Source organism: Chinchilla lanigera, unplaced genomic scaffold (genome assembly GCF_000276665.1).
Source record: "Chinchilla lanigera isolate Chin_1 unplaced genomic scaffold, ChiLan1.0 scaffold00092, whole genome shotgun sequence".
Classification (NCBI taxonomy): domain Eukaryota; kingdom Metazoa; phylum Chordata; class Mammalia; order Rodentia; family Chinchillidae; genus Chinchilla; species Chinchilla lanigera.
In genome coordinates this window covers 3538886-3549048 of record NW_004955493.1, presented here as the reverse complement: position 1 = coordinate 3549048, position 10163 = coordinate 3538886, and positions in this window count along the sequence as shown.

Below are 10163 nucleotides of genomic sequence, written 5' to 3'. Positions count from 1 at the left end.
GATGGATGGATGGATGGATGGATGGATGGATGGATGGAAGGATGAATGGATGGATGGAAGGATACATGGATGGATGGATGGATGGATGGATGGATGGATGGATGGATGGAAGGAAGGGTAGATGGATAGATGGATGGTTGGATGGATGGATGGGTGGAAGGATAGATGGATGGATGGATGGAAGGAAGGAAGGAAGGATAGATGGATGGATGGATGGATGGATGGATGGAAAGAAGGAAGGATAGATGGATGGATGGATGGATGGATGGATGGATGGATAGATGGATGGATGGGTGGATGGATGGATGGATGGATGGAAGGATACATGGATGGATGGAAGGATACATGGATGGATGGATAGGTGGATGGATGGATGGAAGGAAGGATAGATGGATGGATGGGTGGATGGATGGATGGATGGAAGGAAGGAAGGATGGATGGATGGATAGATGGATGGATGGGTGGATGGATGGGTGGATGGATGGATGGATAGATGGAAGGAAGGACAGATGGATGGATGGATGGGTGGATGGATGGATGAAAGGACAGATGGATAGGAGCGCGAGGGGGAGGGGGGAAGATGGTAAGATAGGTTTCCTTATTCATTCATCCCACAGATATTTAAATAGCTGCTGCCACAAGCCTGTCACTATTCTGAGCTGGCTGGAGATGAAGCGTTAATCAAGAAAGTAGAGGATTCTGCTTTGGGGCTCGTAGCTGCTATCAAAGTACTTGTAGATGTGCAGACGATGGAGAAATACTGTTAGAGACGATGGAGTGTTAGGGGTGACTTCTGCCTTACTGCTCAGAGCACACCCAGGCCCATGCGGAGCCCTGTTTCCCGTCCCGGCCACACTGTGGAGGCTGAGACGTGTCCTGTTACTCTTTACCCCGACTCCCCTGCGATAAACGAGACACAAAGAAGTTAAATGATTCCCTCACGGTCGTGCAGATTAAAAGTATCTGCTTCAGGAAGGAGGTGGATACCACTGGACAAGGGCTCTACAGTTTGCTGGCAGCCTTGACAGCCAGAAGCCGGGGGACGGAGTATTATGAATATCTGTACAGCTCAGCGGGCTTAGGAGCTGCTTACTTGCTGCTTATCTTTAACTTTGTTCTCTCCCTTCTCCTGTCCCACAGCCCACAGCTCACGTACAAGGTGCATCTGAGACCTTCCCCCCATCCCTGTACACAGCCAGATAAGATAGTCATCCAACCCTCAATTTTGCTATCTTCTCAGTTCTGGAAACCCATGAGTGTTTCCAGAACAACTGTCTCCTGTTTCCACCCAGGCTTTCATCACTTGTTGTTTAAAATAAAAACAAAAAACCTAACATCCGTTATGCACCAGCCAGGACCCCGAGCTGCACCCCTCTGATCCATCCCATCAGTGTTTACAGTAACTTGCTGTTGCTCCATTTCACGGGCAGGAACTCCCTGCTGGTATTGCTATAACAACTTCTCATCTAGTTTCTTGCCTCTGCCGATTGTCATGCAGTCCATTCATGCTGGAGCCCCCAGGAAGACAGACTTGGGGATCAGAATCCTCTCTTTCACCCATTTTCTGCTCTGTCAATCTCAGTCTCTTCTGTCAGAGCGAGCTGTGGTGATACCCCTCCCCAAAGACGTGTCCTGTGGGTGAACTGAGACAATGCACTGGCGGTCTACATTCCGTTTCTGTCCGGGGGACAGGTCCCGAGAGAGAGGTGCCGCAGATGAAAAGAAAAGCAAGAGAAACAAGAAAAGTAAGAGAGGGATAATTCTGGGATCAGGGGGCTTGCAGCCTCGGGACTGAAGCCCGGATCACCATCTTCAGTAACCTTTTATTGAGAAGAACAAAGGAAGCAGCAGGGCGTGTGGGAGGATGTCAGCAGGTTTAGCAAGGACAATACAGCTCAGTTATCACAGGGATGAGGCTGGACTCAGTTAGCATCATGTTATCGTTCCTTCGGGCGCATCTCAGCGCAGCAGCCAGCGCTGTCCCAGAGGCTTTCCGCAGGACACAGGTCCTGCAGTTGTTTCCTTTACCCCAGTGCTTTTGCTAGACCTCCTCCGGAATCAGACAATCGTATGGCTTGGTCAGGCCTGAAGTAACACATTGAAAGATAAACTAAGGAATGTCCTTCTCCACATTTCCCCCTTTTTGTTTGCTGCAACCCTTTGAAGCACTAATGAGAAGGCCGCCAACTGTCTTCCCGCCTCTCGGCGTTTTCTGAATGAGCGTCCCAGACAGCTGTAAGCCCTTGTCCCGTGGAGTCCAGCAGCCTCTCAGCATCATGGGTTAATGTCTTAAGTTGTCCCCAGGTTGGCGGTTGTGCTTTCTGAGTGTTCCTGGTCGGTGTCTGGAGGTGGTGTTGCAGCGACATCTTCCGCCCGAGGATCCAGATCGAATCTGACTCTTTTGTGGCTTATGTTGAGGTTTAATTCTCCTAGCAGGTAACCACACTTTTTCTCCTGAGTCTAATGTCACAAGCAAATCCTCGACCCCAAGTCTGAACAATACCTGTTTCCCACTGTCCACTGTGAATATCTTTCCAAAAGATGGGTTACCCTATCGGTTCTGGTGTAGTAGATGAATCTTTACTAATATCCAAAAAATTTAAGATAAATAGGGCTTTGTGTAACAATTGGCTTGGTGAGCTTCTATCCCCATCTCCCCCTTTTTGTTTTGCTAACATAAATGTAAGAGTAGCGTGTACCCTTTCAGACATGCCTGTCCCTGAGGACTGTACGGAACGCCGGTACAAGGATTAACATCCCACAAGGCACAGAATTGTGGGAAGGAATGGGCTGCATAAGCAGGTCCATTGTCAGGACTGATTGTTTTAGGTTTACCTATAATAGCAAAACTTTCTAATAAATGATTTTTAACATGTGCAAATTTTTCCCCATAGTACAAAGGCCCTATAGAAAGCCAGAATATTTATAACAACAACATATACAAATCCAAGTTTCCCAAAGCAGGAATATATGTCACATCCATTTGCCACAACTCATTACTTTGCAAGGCTCTAGGATTCGTTCCAGGCTGAAAAGTAGGATTGTTAAGCATTCCACTAGTAGGACAAGAAAAGGTGATTTCGTGAGCCTGTTGCATGGAAAGTTGAGGAAATTTCTGACGTAAACCTTTGGTATATGCATGAGTTAAAGTATGCAATTCAGTGGCTAAACAATCTGGTGAGGAAATAGCAACAAGTTGATCAACTTCACTATTATAATTAAGCATGTCACCATGAAGGTGTGAATGAGAACAAATATGAGTTATGAAGATAGGAAAATCTCTATTACAAATACGAGCTGGCAGTTGGTAGAGCAATTGATCAAGGTCATTATCATCCAAGATGTCTCTACAATCACACAAGGTCCAGGCCGTCACATTTTATCTCTGGGACATTGCTCTTCCCCCTTTTCTTGCAATGACAGCGGCGCTGTCAGGCAAGAATGAAGTGCTGGTGCCTTGGCATCGTGCAAAGTCCATGAGGTACAACTTGCCACAGAAGAGTTCCTGGGTGACATCACCAAGCCAGCAGGCCAACCCCCGGACTACTACTCCAGACTTCCTGTTAAAGTAACTGCAGTTCCCAGGTTGTGCGCCAGAGCGTCCTCATGAATTCATGAAGGGGCCGTGTATTTAAAATTTTCAAAGGTGATGCAGTGGTACCGAGTAGCTGTCAGCCACCATTTGAACTCACGGAAGTTTACATCTTTAGCCTCTGATGACCCTACCTTCTTTCAGTGACAACCTATCTTCCTGCAGCTGGGTTTATAGCAGTTGCCACAATAAAATCCAGGTGCTCCAGGAAAATCAGTGTAGAAGAAATGAGGGTAGCAGTGTGCAGTCTGAGTCTAAGGTCTGGGAAATTGTGTAGTGTTCCGATGGCATACACAGACCATGGCGAGGAGTTGTAGTATTTCAGAAGGAAAGGTAAGAACTCAAGAAATGACTTAATCACAGTTGCTTCAGAAGGAAGGAAAGATATAAGTAAAATGCGTGTTTCATGGAACGCACGTTATTTAGAGTATATGTATTCTTTTCAATGTACACTATTATATAAACATAATGCTTGTGTACTTTTTCTATGTATAGTATATGTATTATTTTTTCTATAGGTTTGTTCCTTCAAATGGCTACTAAGTTGTCAGCATATAAGTACTTACTAAGTTTTTGGATCTAAACACATAATAAAAAGAACTACGCAGGCATCTGCCTGGCAAGCACAAGGTCCCAAGTTTGATTCTCAGTACAAAGATCTACTAAGTAACCCTTTAGACGAGGTGCCCTGAAGTTTGGGAACTTCTGAAATACACAATGAGCTGGGTATAATGCCACATATCTATAATCCCAGCTTGGGGAGGCTGAGTCAGGAAAATTACTCCAAGTTTGAAGCCACATGGACTACATAGTGAGTTCAAGGTCAGCCTGAACTAAATAGTGAGACCCTGTCTCAAAACAAAACAGAAAAAGAGAGAGAGAGAGAGACAGAGAGAGAGAGAGAAAGAAAGAGACCTTGTTTTCTAGCTGAAGTATCATCCCATATATTCCGGAGATACGAGGCTTTCAGTTAATAAATATGCTTGAATTTGGTCACCATTTATAATGCATAGTCTTTATTTTTCAGATTGATGCTGAGATTTTAGCTCTGTGGACAATCACAGAAATCTGAAGTGATGCCAGGCAAGGTGGCCCACGCCTATAATCCCAACACTTGGGAGGCTGAGGCAGGAGGATTGCCGTGAGTTCAAGGCCAGCCTGGGCTACATCGTGAGTTCAAAGCTAGCCTGAACTGCATAGCAAGACTCTGTCTGAAAAAAAGAAAAAGAAATTTGAAGTGAGTAACTTAGTCTGGATTCCATGGATTTCCACGGAAGTAGTTCTGCAGTCGTTTGCAGGGTGTGACGTCTGAGAGTTCGGGTCCACATGGCTATTGGGAGTGAGTCCAGTCCTCACTCTCTGTCTGCTCGAGTTGCAGGATTCATTTGAACCTGAGCAGTGTCCTTCTTTGCTCCTGCGGTGTCAGAGTGTAGAATGTCTTTCAGGTCACTGACAACCAGATGTGTTGTCTGTTTCAGAACTCTTTACAGGGGAAGATGTGGGGGAAGTTGTGTGTTAATCTCCTCCGAAGGGTTCCTCTGCTCTTCCCGCATGTATTTTGCAGTGTAAATGGTAGTAAAAATGACTCCCATTAGCCAGGCACGGTGAGACAGGCCTGTAATCTCTGCACCCTGGGAGGCTGAGGAGGGAGGTTCAAGTCGAGTCTGGGCAACTTAATGAGAATGTCTCAAAATAAAAAATTGCACAAAGGGCTGGAGGCGTAGCTGTGTGAAGGCCCTGGCTTCAATCCTCAGTACCAAAAAAAGAGAAGGCTACTATTTGCTCAGGACCTACTAGGAGCTTGGTGCCACAAGCATATTTTATGAAGAATCAGAACATTTCCACGTCTCCTTTCTCTATCATCCTTTTCCCTAGTATTCAAATCAAACAACTTCCACAGAAGCAGAGAGCAGGTGCTGGGATCTAACGGAGTGGTAGAGCCCTTGCCCTGCATGCTGAGGACCTGGGTTCATCGCCAGCATGTCACAAGGAAAAAGAAACCCAAGGGGTCAATAAACATGAAAAGACGTTAACTTCTCCAGTAGATTAAAAAAAAAACTATTGAAACTGCAAAAATATCCATTTTAACTATTCCCTAGGTAGGAAAAAATCTTACAGCAATTAACATCCAATGCTGACAAAGATGAAGGAAACAGGCTAACTCAGACACTGCTGGTAGAAAATATTGTATTTCATTAAATATTTAGATGCAAATATTCATAACCACAGCAAATATTCAGTTGGGAAATCTATCCTTAGAAATAAAAGCTCTCGGGCCGGGGATTTAGCTCAGCAGCACAAGCGCCTGCCTGGCAAGCGCAAGGTCCTGAGTTCAATTCCTGGTACCAAAAAGAAAAAAAGAAAAGCTCTGATAAGTAAGAGGATATTATAGAAATGTTGATTTAGGGGCTGGGGATTTAGCTCAGTGGCGCAATGTCGTGAGTTCGATTCCTGGTATCGGAAAAAAACAAAAAAAAAACAAACAAAAAAGAAATGTTGATTTAATCATTGTTTATGACAGATAAAACTGGGAGTGATCTGAATGAGGAAATAGTTGAACAAAATCGAGAATATCTACTCCATAGTGAATGTCCATTTTCAGCATCCTACACATCCCATAGTTTCACACACTGTTCAAGTCTTTGGACGGTCCGGTTTTTCACCTAAGCTGCTCCCCAGTTGTGACCAAATCCTACTCATCCTTTGCTACATCCAGCACAGCTCTTGAAATTCCAGGGAGAGGACAGTGGAGGATGAAGAAATGAAGACAAGAGTCAAGGTGCAGAAAGCTGGGGTCAGGTGGAACCCCTCTCCTGATGGGAGAATGGACCACCCAACAACTACAGCGTGTGTCTTTATTCAATCAGCATAAGAGGATGTTTACAGAGAATCCAAGGGGAGGGCAAGATCCGGCACAGGAAGTACATCCAATCTTCAGCAAAACATAGCGCCTTGGTGGTTACACACGGGAAAATGTCGTGTGTAATTCCCCTGAAAATATCCCAGGGGAGGCCACGTCACCTTGCGCATCAGCTCCCCGAGCTGCGTACAGTTTTCAGGGGGCCCTGCAGACTCACGAGAAGCAGTGACCTTGTCCCAGATACCTGAGGTACAGACAGCTTCGCCCCCAACAATCCTTCAAGTCACAACTAAGATATGATCATTTTTTACAGGCTCCTTGAAGACGTATAAGTGATATGCTGCACATAAAATATGACACTGTTTTTGAAGGGAGTAAGAGAGAAGGCTAACGGGAAATGAAGTGTGTGCACTGGCTAGCGAATGGAAGAATGAATCTCATTAACACGAACCAAAAGAAACAGACACAAAAGACTACATACTGTGGACTACAGCGCTCAAAAGTAAGCAAAGTGACTGCCCTGTTAGCTTTGGGAGGTAGTTCCTGGGCCCGGAACCTTTTGGGCTACTGTCACGGTAGATGTCAGGGTGCTCTGCTTCACGATGTGGATACTGATGACATGGGTGTATTCGCGTGGTTTAGGGAATTTCCTCTGTGCGTACTTCAATAAAAAGTTGGAAATAAAACTAATCTATTCTGTAGGAATAGACTGTTTCTGTTCTTGATATACTCTTCCAGGCACAATCAAGAAGGAATTTAGAGGTAGTGACGCCCTCCTGAGAAAAGACTCCTGAATTCCATTGCAAAGCTGGCAGCTGCAACACGTTGTCACCACAAAACATAAATGTAAATATAAGAACCAGGCATGGTGGTGCAAACCTGTAATCCCAAAACTCTGGAAGGCTGAGGCAGGATTACAAATTTAATAGCAGCCTGAGAAATTTAGCGGCATAGCAAAATCCTGTTCTCAAAATACAAGTTTTTAAAAGGGCAGAGTATGTAGCCCAGAGCCAAGGCCTGGGATTCAATCCCCAATACCACACAAGAAAAAGCACAGTTAGAAATTGCCAATAGCCAGATATGTTGACACACACCTATAATCCCAGCAATCAAGAGGCTGAGGCAGGAGGATTGCCGTGAGTTTGAGGCCAGCCTGGGCTACATACTGAGTTCAGGACCAGCCTGGAATACATAGCAAGACCCTGTCTCAAAAAAACAATTAATTAAGTAAGTAAGTAAATTTTCACAAAAATAAATGGTCTTTAAAAATCAGAAGTCTTTACTATGCCCCTTAATATTCCAGTAATGAGATTATTATCAATAGCAAGGTTACCCAGGTACTGAGCATTTAACAAACATTATCCTACTTACTTCTCAGGACAATCGTATTGTCTCCACTTTGCAGACAAGAGACTAAAGTTCAAAGACCTGACAATTACATAATCACATGTAATTAGGGCCTGAATGGGTTTGCCAAGTCTAGAGACTGTGCCTTTCACGGGTAAAATGTCTCTCCAGAATTAAACAAGTAAGACCAGAACCCAGCGGTGTCTTTGGACAGTTCATGCAGTACTCTCCCCACCCCATGGTCTCAGTTACCGATAGTCAACCCCGGTCTGAAAATATTAACTGCAAAGAAAATTCCAGCAATAAAGTCCGGGCGTGGTGGTGCGTGCCTGTAATCCCGGCACTCAGGAGGCTGAGGCAGGAGGGTCATTGTGAGTTCAAGGCCAGCCTGGGCCACAAGGTGAGTTCAAGGCCAGCCTGAACTGCATAGCGAGACTCTGTCTCAAAAAAAAAAAAAAAAGAAAAAGAAAATTCCAGCAATAAGCAATTCATAAATTTCATTTTTTTTATTTTAAAGAGAATAGTAAAAAACAAACAAAAAACAATAGCAGCATATCAACATCACAGTCATAAACAAAACAAAGCAAGCACATTAAAAGTGATACAGGGTTTCAAAACAAAGTGATAGGAATTAACGGTAGTTGTTATATTACATACTGTTATCTTCAACTATGTTGCTCAGCAATTCATAAATTTTAAATAACTCTCATCACAATATATTGTTATAACGGTTCTGCCTTGCATGAGTTATCGTTGTTAATCTGTTACTGTGTCTAATTTATAAATTTAATTTTATCATAAACGTGTACATACAGGAAAAAATATAGTGTGTGGGGAGCTCAGGACTAGCTTTGGGTTCAGACACCCACTGGAGGTTCTGGATGGTATCTCCAGTGGATAAAGGGAGACCAGCAAAAATTCACTTCTAGGTGAGAAAACCTTGCCCGGAGGCAGTGTTACAGGACAGAGGCTGACTTTAATGAAAGATCTCCTCCAAATTCACTTCATTCTCTTCCTTCTACTCTCTCACAAAAATTTCTCATTTCTTCAGAAAACAAATAATCTCACTTAATGAGAGAAATATCCTTTCCTCAAAAGCTTTAAGCGATGTTTTACCCCAGTAATAGGAGAAAATATTGGATAGTAAGATTTGGAATGGGAAAGAGTTGAGCAATAAAAAAGTTTGTAAAGACTTTTTAAAAAAAAAAAATGAATGGGATAAGAATTAGAAATTCCGTGAAGAATGCAGAGAAAACTGTTCAGGCTGTTTTTTAACCTGAAATGTGAAAAAGTCACCAGAACCATTTGGTGAATTGAAAAATTTCAAAGCCTGAATCATCTACACAGTCATCCACATCTCAGCCAGGGGCTGGTGTGATGCGTTTCAGAGCGGGGAGTGGATTCGGTAGTTAGATTTCTTTGCTTCTGTTTTTATTTTTCTGACTGTTTTTAAAGAAAATTTTGGTCAGTTAAATGGCAAATTTCGTTTCTGATTCTGACCAAATGTGTCAAACTGCAGCATCCTTTGAATGACAACATCTTTCCAGAAACATAAACATGATGATTAGTTGTTGTTTTATTTCAAAACAAAACTGTATGATCATATTAAACAGTCTTTTTTCCCCAAGTAACGTACATTCCCCTGCCTTATTCCAACCCGCTCTCTACAACCTCCAGCAAGTCTGTTCCGCGTGCCTGGCTGATCTACACCTCTCTGTCGAGGCTAGAATGGTCCACGCCGACCCCACTGGCCCCTGTTTATGATTTGCGTGCATCCCTACGCCCCTCCCTTCGATCTTCTCTCTGCCCTGTTATGGACAATCCCAGGCACTGAATTTAATCCAGGCACATTTATTGCATGGCCCTTTGCTTTAAGGGACAATGAGCAAGAAGCTAATTTTAGAAGTACATGTCTACGTTGTAAACTTCTTGTGATTCACTGAAAATTAACGAAGACCAGGAAGGTCGGTAGGAGGGTATAGGTGAGGGTGTGAGTGTATGAGTGGGCATGCATGTTCGCGTACGTGTATGTGCGCCTGTATATAAGTGCTCAGATGTGCAAGAAGACTTCCAAGGCTGGCTCACCCCGAACACTCTCAACACTTAGGAGTAAATAACTTTTCATTGTGAGGACGGTGCTACTCATAGCAGTACCCCCTACCCCCAGGCGTAACAGGTAGCATTGTCTCTAGACGGTGGGAGTGTAGCTCAGAGGTAGAGCCCCTGCCTCGAGCGCACAAGACCCTGCTGTCCATCCCCAGCACTGGAAAAAAAATCTCTAGGCCTGATGTCTCCTGGGAAGCAAAATTGATTGAGAACGTGAGGAGATTTGGACTCGTAAAGGGAAGGCTTCCTTCTCTCCGA